We start from the raw sequence: 9,900 nt of genomic DNA on the forward strand, positions 1-9,900 counted from the left end.
CGCGCATGACAAACACAATGTACACTACTCCGGTTTCGCTGTCGCACTCCGTTCGGTTGCAGCGTGCAAAGTGCAAAATTACTCCTGCTGTTTCCATGAAAAAGTAAGCGTCACATATATGTGCTTTTCTTTCGTGTGTGAAAATCCGCTTCGTCAACTTGGAGGAGGAGGAGGAGAAAAAATTTCATTTGAGGCCAGCGTTGAGGCCCAGTGAATAAAAGCGCTTGCTACGGCAAGGCCAGCTGATGATCTGCCGAGCCCCAGTGAAGCCAAGCACTCCAGGAAGGACGGGAGAGGGTAAGGAACATAAGCAGAGGTAATGGCAGTGTTACATGAGCGGAGTATGTGTTCTGTGTCCGCCCCTTGATCTCTGGACAATTGGGATAGTGAGCAGTGTCACGCCAGAAGCTTGTTTCCTTGCGGCAAGCCGCTGTCCTCCAGCCGAAGTTCTGCACGCTGCTCTCCAAGTACACATTCGGAGCGATGGCTGAGCGGTGGCCCTTCGGCTCGCGCTAAGCTCGAATCCGAGGGGTTTAAATTCCATATGCAGGGACAAGCTGCGAGCAGGGCACTTTTCTCCTCTTCCGAGCAAAACGTCGGTGTTTGCCTGCAAGTGACTCATAGCGCTTCCGGCCTTGCGCTTGGTCCTCCCCCGTCGGCTTGGTCACCGCCGCTGCGTCAGTAACCGTAGGCCTCAAAAATTTGGCCCACTATTGCTTTTGCCATGGCTGTGAGGTAGATTCTTAAAATTTTAAAAATGAACATTCTATTTTCCAGTAACGAAGAGCTAGCATATGATATTTCTTACGTATTACTTCCTGGTGTTCTTCAGGGTAAAATATGCGCAATTATCCGGGTACGAGAGCTTGACAGCTGGGAAGTATGCTGCACTCAGAGGTCGATGCAGGAATTTCGCCAGCAAAAGTGTTATTGATGGCTTGCGTAAATTACAAGCAGAACAAGGAAAGAGGTTACGAGGCTGTTTGCTAAGCCGCAGTTCGAAGGCAACGAGCGAATACACACCAGGCCGTTGCGTCTTCTGGCTTCCGCTGCGTGCAACTGGGCCTGAAGACACGGATCTGTGCTATTTTTGAGAGCGCTGCGAGTGTTTTACTACGTCAGAACACAATCGTGTGCATTTAGCATCACTGATTTTTCGTGCGTACCAGTGTTTTTAGTCGCGACGAGCAGACGAGCTGCGGATATGGTACGCGTGGTTGCACAGCGCGGATCCTGAAGATTTGCTAACGACTATTTTTATGCAAAGATATGAGGCACATGGAATTTCCTGCAGTGTTCCTCCGATGTCCGCTTCACCTGTTGCCGGTTGTTTGCTTCTGCTGCTGCCGGCAAAAATGTAACCGGGAGCATGGTCCCTGTCAATCCAACAACTTTGCGGCTTTGTGATCGCGCTCCCAGCATCACTTTGATTGATTGATTGATTGATTGATTGATTGATTGATTGATTGATTGATTGATTGATTGATTGATTGATTGATTGATTGATTGATTGATTGATTGATTGATTGATTGATTGATTGATTGATTGATTGATTGATTGATTGATTGATTGATTGATTGATTGATTGATTGATTGACTGTAAACAGCGGAGTAATGTCGCTGACTGTGTGTAATGGCTTCTAATACCGAATACTTTTTTAAAACTGACAAAAAAAAAACAAAAATCGAACCTCTATATTTAACCTCTTCATAATCTACCAATTATTTGGCTCCCCTAAGCACTGGCTTTCAAACCTTACTGAATGAATACTGGTATTGGAGATTACTTGCTTTTTCATTTGCCGTGCTAGTGATTCGTTGATTCGGTAATTTAGTGCAGATCGCGCGCGAACCCTTCACGAAAGAGTCGCAGGAAATCTGATAATAACATTAATCTATAATTATGAATTTATGAGAATTGACAAAGTAGGTTGATAACCGGACAGCTTTCAGAGCATGGCAGCGGCTTCATGTGCCTAGGTATATATGAGAGCTGGACATGCCGCTATGAAATGAGCTGAAAGTCTACAGCGTAAATAAAGCAAATGTTTCCCCGAAATCACAAAATAATGGCTTCATTCTATCGATTTCTCACATTTTTTTAATGCATGCGTGTGAACTCCATGAAGACAAAGACGCTGGAAGTTTTGTGGCTGATAGCCTAAACTTTTATTATTAGTTGCCTCACTTTACATTCGTGATCGGCATGGTGAAACCGTCTCTTGAACTTAACTTTTGCTGTGGAGCTTAAGCGCACAATCCTGTAATAAAAAAATAGAAAGTAAAGTAAGAAGACGTACGCTTTGGTTTGAGATAACACAGTATAGAAAGTAAAACATTTTTGGCGGGTTAGTTGATACATCGTTTGTTGCGTGTGTTTCATGTATTCGTCTTTTTAGCGCCATATACAAACACACAGCAGTCAACATGCGTGAGACGACATGCCCAGAATTTATGCTGGCCGTTCCTGTGGCGTATTTATAAAGCGCAGCCGGTTCACCATATGACCTTTCTATTAGTACATTTAGGATATTAGAGCTATCCTCTATCCTCTAGCTATTTTGAGAAACAGAGTTATTCAGAGAACAAACGCGAGATAATGACTTCCTAGTCGAAACCAGAAGAAGAAATGGACATGGGCAAAGCATGCAGTGCGAAGGCAAGGTAACCGATGGTCGTTAAATGGCAACTGCATAAATTTTAGAAACCGACGAGCTTAAAAGGGTCGAATGTGTGAAGCTTGCAGGTGAAGCATACGATGTCCTATTGAGCTAGCATTTGAAATGGTGACGTAATCGGCGATTCAAAATCACAGCGGCCTTCAAGCTTCTCCGCAGCGCACAACGCCAAGTGGGGGACGCACAATGACGTCATCGAAGGTGTCGGTACATTTTCAATTCATAAACGCCTGCTTCGAAGGAAAAAAACCAATGCCACCGAAGGCAAAGCCTGCCGAGCGTTGTTTGGCAGTATCCAACGAGGCATGGCATGGTGGGTCTCACGGCAGCGGTAATATGAAATCATACCTTCCATGACGTCACACTGAACTTCTCCGCACTCCTGCAGTGCTTTGAGGAGAAGCGCAAAATTCACTCATCGATTACGTCACTATTTTATATGTTAGTGCAAAAACACTTGGCATGCTTTACCTTTAGCCTATATAGGTTTGAATCCTTGAATATTACAAAATTCTCAAAAAGCGGTGCAGTCGCCCTTTTAGGACTGGATCCCAAGAGAAGGCAAGCGTAGCAGGGGGCGGCAGCAAGTCAGGTGGGCGGATGGGATTAGGAAGTTTGAGTGAATAACGTGGCCGCAGTTGGCACAGGACCGGGTTAATTGTAGACATATAAGAGAGGCCTTTGTCCTGCAGTAGACGTGGACAGGTTGATGACGATGGTGATGAGAATGAAATAGTAATAAACGCTCCAAAAAGCTCGCGAAGGATTTTAACATGATAAATTTTATCGAACGAAAAGTGAAAAACCTCGGATCACAGAAAAAAAAAAAGAAGAAACATTATAAACGTAACACCTGGTTGTCTACGGAGCTTTTTTTTTTTTTAATGCACAGTTTTCCACTTGGCTCTACAGGCGGGAAACGGAAGCTCCATGTCAAAAAAACCTTTGAGTTCAACGAGAGTAGAGGGGCCAGATACGAATTCCCTCGACAACGGAGATAAAGTATTATCAATATGGAAATCCTGCGCAACTTTTTTCGACGCGGCAAGCGCTTGTTTACACAGTAGGTAAGGGAAACAGCTGACCACCACTGCAAATTATTATGTATTGATTATTGCCAACCGAAGCTCTTATTTTAAGATCAGAAAAGGAAATAGGAACGTGGAATACGTTACCGCTTCCTTGTCGGTGAGTTTCTACACAGGAAATCCAAGAAAAAGAAAGCAGGGTTAGAAAATGCCATTTCGCTGAAAGTCAAGGTTAGCTCGTCACAAAAGCCCTATTCCAAATCCGTGTAAAAATACTTTTATGTACACAATCGACTGCTTCGAGGGGGGGGGTATTAATATGCAGCACTGAAAAAACTCACAGCAATGATTTTTTTTTATGCACTCTTACTACGCACGAGACCTTTATAAGAACCGCGTCAGTACCGGTATGTACCGGACGGATTCTAAGTTTTCTTTGGAAATGCTGACCACTGCTGGTTGTGAGGTTCTAAATTTGTGAATTAGGAATGCTGCTCTGTATTTTCTATCCCTTGCAGATTTGAAACCTGATTGGAGAATGAATAATTTAAGTTCATCGAAGTTGTGACCAAATGTTCCCACACATTGAGCCCGTAGTTATTCGAAGGCTGCCATCTCTATATTTGCCGGAAAATTTAGTGTCAGTTTCGTTTCTTTTACCTTCTGCAAACTCCTCCTCCCCTGCATAATTTTCCTCTTTGCTGTGGCAGCTGGCAGTACAATGCTAGGCCCGACATATGAGCCCAGGAGAGAATATGAGTGTATCGCTACAATATAACGATTAGAACTGAATTCTGTTCTTATTCCAAAACTGCTCCATTTTCCTCCGTCGGCTGGAAGCCCCAGCAGCAGCGTGAAATCTCGTACCAACAGGTCGGTAAAGAATGCAGTTGAGAGAAAAGTATCGTAATGTTTTAAACGATTAGTGCCTTGATCGGAATGACCTTAAGTTTACTTTCCGGTTAGGATTACTTCGCGAAGAAATCCAAAAAGTTTCAAAGCAGTGAACACGCGACTCATCAGTGGATGCCAGGTTTAATTTCATCCCTGAATAGAACTAGTTTGCCAAAGGAAGTTCTAACAATATATAAGTGGCATTACTTGTCCACGTGTAACCACAGACTTTCTATTGCGGTACATTTCAGAAGGAAGTGCACAGTTGCGTCCTTAACTTTGAAGCATTCACGTAACCGAACCCGAACTGACTCAATTAAAAGTCTCCGCCTTTGTAATTCAGTTATTCGTGTCCCCGATTACCTCATAACAGCAAGGGTGATGATAACCACTGCAAAGCAACCTGCATGACAGCGGGTTTTTTTAATTTTTCTTCCGCCTACACTGAGAAATCTTCACATGGAGCGGACATATCAAATTTTTTTAGCTTTATATCCGCAGTACCCCTCTTCATAGAACAAGTACCACGTACTATAGAGGCAAAACCGTTTAAGAGCCTCATTATAAAACATTTAAATTAAGACAATTACACGGTGCGAACCTTTATATTAATTTGCTAAAAAAAATAAGGCAGGCTAACAAGAATGTGAGTTACTTACCATGCTGGTGAAAACGCAGTTTTTCTGTTGAGTGAACAAAAATTACATTTACGAAACATGCCAGAACAGGTACTACGAGAAAAACGCGACAGAAAGCTCAAAATGAACTGCTTATAACAAGCACAGTTCAGTTTCTTTCCAACCAGCTCGATCACCCGCACACGGGAAAGGGATACTCACCACCTCGTCCTCACTCTTGCCGTTGCAATCGTTGTAAGCCTGGAGAAAGAGGCGGAAGAACGAACAACGAATTGACTCCCTCGTAACAAAGGAGCAAGCGTCAAATTTAAAACACCGCTTTCGTTGAAAATTTGGCGTATTTCATTTGCTCATAGCAAGAAAATGTGAAGCAAAAAAAAAGGCATTTGGCATTCTTCAGCCGCTAAGGAGTGGATACAACTGCTGTGCCGTTGCGCCTCAGCTGCCTCAGTAAAGCCTCTACTCCAGGAGCAACAAGGACCAAGGCAACCTGAATCCCATGACAGCTCAGGATGCATTCTCACTGGCCATCGGGAGTTTTCGATTACGACATACTACGATGGTGGCGGCAGAGCCATCCGCCCATACGGATGGCTCTGCCATACGGGGACAGGTAGCGCACAACCCGGTGAGCAGAGTGCAATGTGCAATGGTGGCCACGTTTGATGACGTCGCAAGGTCACGTGACCTTTATCTACCAATCAGGAAATTTCGCGACAGAGGAGCCGGAATATTCTGTGTGACGACAACCTAAGTGCTATCGCATTAAAAGTTAAATACAGGCGCCACCATGACCGACCAATTTCGCTAATGAATTGCAGTGTGTTTCTTTTTACTTTTTTTGTCGATCCCGGAGGCTACGCTACACCGTCATTCACGAGAAAACAGTGATCACGGAGTCCTTTTCGGCGTAAGCATCACGCGTTTGAATTGTGTCGCAGGAGAATGTTTAATTAGAATTCCGCAGCAATAGCTCAGTCTTTTGCTGTTGGACAAGCATCCATATAGCCAACGAGAGTCACATAATCTACTTTTTACTAGAACAAAAAACTGGATGGAGTTGTCTTCTGTCCCGTTAGAAACCACGCGTGGAAAAAACTAGAGTGGAGAGGCCTTCTTGCACTACAGTGTACAACAACGCCCAAATGTAGCTTTGAAGCGTGTTTAAGGCTGGGGGAACCGCGGCAAGCACCGTGGCTTTACCTTCTGCACGCGCTGCATCTTGGCGTTGTCATCGGATCCTTCCAGACAGGAGAAGTACTTCTTCACTCTATCCGCCACTGTTAGGAAGAAGGGTGGAAGGGAGTGAAAAGAACATTTGATGAGTTATTTGTCATTGTCTGTCAGTCGGAAGAAGCATGTCAGCGGCCACTTCGACCATTGCAACGAAGGCTTCTCTATCGAAGGCTAAAGCCTGTCTTAGCTACCTTCGACGCACCTAAAAAACTACCTCTACGCCCCTGCATACGCGCACGCGAGTGTGAGGGAGAGGATGCGATAGCGGCGGTACGGCGTCGCACCAGCCAATAACAAAAAAGAGATAAAAAATAGGATGAAAATGTTATATTATACCAGCCCTGAATGTCAGCAAGACTGACTCGAATGAGGCGATCACCTATCGGAGATGTAAATGAGAATTTCAAACGCTTCGAAGGCACTCCGATATGTCCTCGAAATCGAGCCTAAGGCACTCGGCAGCAAGAATACGCACGGCCGTGCGTATTGTTGAAGGAAAAGGAAGGAAGCTACAATGTTGCTTTTTCGCGTATTTATTACCTGTTTGGTTTGGTTTGGTTTGTGGAGTTTAACGTCCCAAAGCGACACCGTAGTGGAGGGCTCCGAAACATCCCAAAGCGACTCAGGCTATGAGGGACGCTGTAGTGGAGGGCTCCGGATGATTTCGAACACGAGGGGTTATATAACGTGCATTGACATCACACAGAACACGGGCCTCTAGAATTTCGCCTCCTTCGAAATGCAACAGCCGCGGCCGGGATAGCGCGTCTTTCGAGTCAGCAGCCGAGCACCATAACCACTGAAACCCATACTTCACCATACTTCAGAAATATGTGCATGGCAAGGCGGTAAAAAACATCATGGCCTGTATCTCCATTTCGGGCAGATGTAGTAGCACGCTTATCGCAGGTTAACGACAAAAACTGTTTTTTAGAGGATTGTGCCTAGCAGTGTTCTCGGTTAGGGTCATTTGTGCGCATCACGTACACAAGCATACATGCTCGAGGGCCGTGTGGAAAGAAAAAATGGGCTATTGATACGTAAGGTGAGGCAGTACACCTGTGCTCTGATTCGTCTCGTCGTGTTTGCAACGAAACATAATGGACCTTGCAATAATTTCTGACCGGGTCAAATAAACCCCCTGGCTTGGTGCTAGGCTCCTATGGGGTGAAATGCGCGGGAAATTAGGCTCTTCACTTTGTGCAAAGGAAGAAATTCACAGGGACACCCAATTACATTATGGATTGGTAAGCGATAGCAATAGGAGCTGTTGATGCCTCTACATGGAGTTTTGTGTCATTCTTTTATGACTGTGCTTGCGAACCTCTACATGTCTGTCAGCATGAAACATAGCATATCTTCGAGTCATCTAGATGGGGGCTAGATATTCCCCGAAGGCGCCTAGAGGTGGCGACACGGACGCAGTGAAAATACATTGAAACCTATCGTTGTCACCTACGGTATGTGACCGACGAGGCATTTTTTTTTCCCCCGACGAGGCTCTCAACGAAAACATCTTTGTCATGGCACTCTTTGGCCAAGCTGTCACTGAGATCAAGTCATCATCATCGTAAACCAGCCTAGTGCAACCAAGTCCTTTCCTTGAGGCGTGTTGTAATTTCCCGGCATACTTGGGGTGAAAAAATAACCCTGTACGCCCAAAACAACTGTTGGCTAGGTTTACGTCACGAACATTCAGTGTCAGTTTGCCAAAGGCTGAAACCACAGCGAGCGGAATGAGTGAGAAAGAAAACAGCTATGCTCTAAAAAAAACTACTATAGGAGAAGGAGAATATTGAAAGGGGTGAAAGGCAACGTTCTGCTCAATTTGCAACTCCAATGATGCAAAACTATCGCTCAGAACCTATGCATGCTGATGACATGTATACGTTAAGAGATGGTGCCTTTTCATATCTTAGTTTTGCGGCTTACGGCTTGCGAGATCCCTTAAAATTTTGCTACAGTATAGAATTCTGTATCTGGTATATAAACTAGGGAAACACTGCGCCTTACACGACAAAGCCCATGCATAGGACGATTATCACCTTGGCTTCTTGGAGCGCGCAATACCAACTTGTTAGAGAGCATAAAATACAATATTTACGAGTGCAGCGCCATGAGCTCAAGCCAGTAGCAGCAATGCGTGCATTCCAGAAACCAAATACTCGCTGTAGTGGGTCAGTGGCTTTGGAATTAGGCTGCTGATACCAAGGTCCCATGTTCGATCCCTACTGCAACGTCCATCTCGATGGAGGCGAAATGCAAAAAACGACCGTCTGCTATGCGATGTCACCGCACTTTGAAGAAACTGCCACGCGGTCTAAATTAATCCGGAGCCCTAAACTACAGCGTCCCATATAGCCCATATGTGTCGCTTCGGGACTTTAAACCCCATAATTTGCAATATGCAATTTCAAATACATGCTGCACGTGACATATTCCGTGACGTAGCGGTCACCGCGTTTTACGTCCGCAAAGTTTTAATTTGTGTATTCGCGTGGACAGTAGTAAACCTCCAATTTCTGAAGAAGGAAAAACTCGTCTATAAAGACGAAGCATGGCTTCTTAGAGCCCTAGTGAAGAGTGCGACTTTTCTGTGCATGTGAAAGCAAGAGGGCAACACCATAACTCTCCAGAAAATAACTGCGTCGTCCTTACGTAATTCTCAGTATGTTATGACGTTATCATGTCATTGTGACTTTATGACGCACTTATAATCTAAAGCTGCGTGAACGTGGCAACGGCATCCACTATCGGTGCCCACTGAAAAAAAAGTAAGTCAGAGTTTAGCTTTCGTCAAATCTTCTGGTATGCGCTGTCGCCCTTAAGTGTAAGTGCGGAACGCTTATTCCTACATGAGTAAAGTTATCCTAATGGAAAACACTTTCCGACTTTACCGCATAGCAGATTACAACAACCATCCCCACCTTCCGGAGGAATGTCGCCGCACTCCACGACAGTCCGGGCAACCAGCAGAAGCACAGCTGTGGTCGCGAAAAAAATCGCCGAGTTCATGCTGTTGGCCGGAGGATACGCTACACGCACCGACGACTTGAGAGTCCAGCGGACGTGACCGAAAGAGTGGCGGAGTCACGAATCGAGTGTTTCAGCGTTTATTGAACAGCCGCTCCCCTTTTAAAGTCAGCCGCGACTTGGAGGCAGAAGAGGCGACGCACCTGCTTTCGTGACAAGTGCACACACAAGGCCTCGCCGGCGTATTTGGGCAGACACAGCGTGCGAACTGAGCACGACATGACTTTCCGATGGGCCTCCCTCACGCTGTATTTGTAGCGACAGCAAGCGTTGTCTAGAAAGCCCTAAAACAAAAACAAAATGCGCGATGTCACCAAAACACCGTTGTGTCCGTTAGGCCTAGAAGGAAAACAAAACTCGACGGGACAAGCATGATGACGGCCGTTCTGCAA

At 45.3% G+C, this 9,900-nt stretch overlaps 1 long non-coding RNA gene across 1 annotated transcript; it reads right to left on the reverse strand.

Moving 5' to 3' along the window:
* Positions 1-2,145: 2,145 nt before the first annotated feature.
* On the reverse strand, positions 2,146-9,617 carry LOC149364851 (uncharacterized). Its single transcript, XR_016288632.1, has 6 exons — positions 9,403-9,617; positions 6,443-6,519; positions 5,441-5,479; positions 5,261-5,284; positions 3,855-3,875; positions 2,146-2,262 (listed from the first exon to the last, which is right to left on the reverse strand). It is a non-coding gene; the product is annotated as an uncharacterized LOC149364851 (long non-coding RNA).
* Between the last annotated feature and the right edge of the window lie 283 nt (positions 9,618-9,900).

The sequence above is a fragment of the Amblyomma mixtum genome, chromosome 2 (assembly GCF_055824585.1).
Source record: "Amblyomma mixtum isolate Tamu chromosome 2, ASM5582458v1, whole genome shotgun sequence".
Lineage (NCBI taxonomy): Eukaryota > Metazoa > Arthropoda > Arachnida > Ixodida > Ixodidae > Amblyomma > Amblyomma mixtum.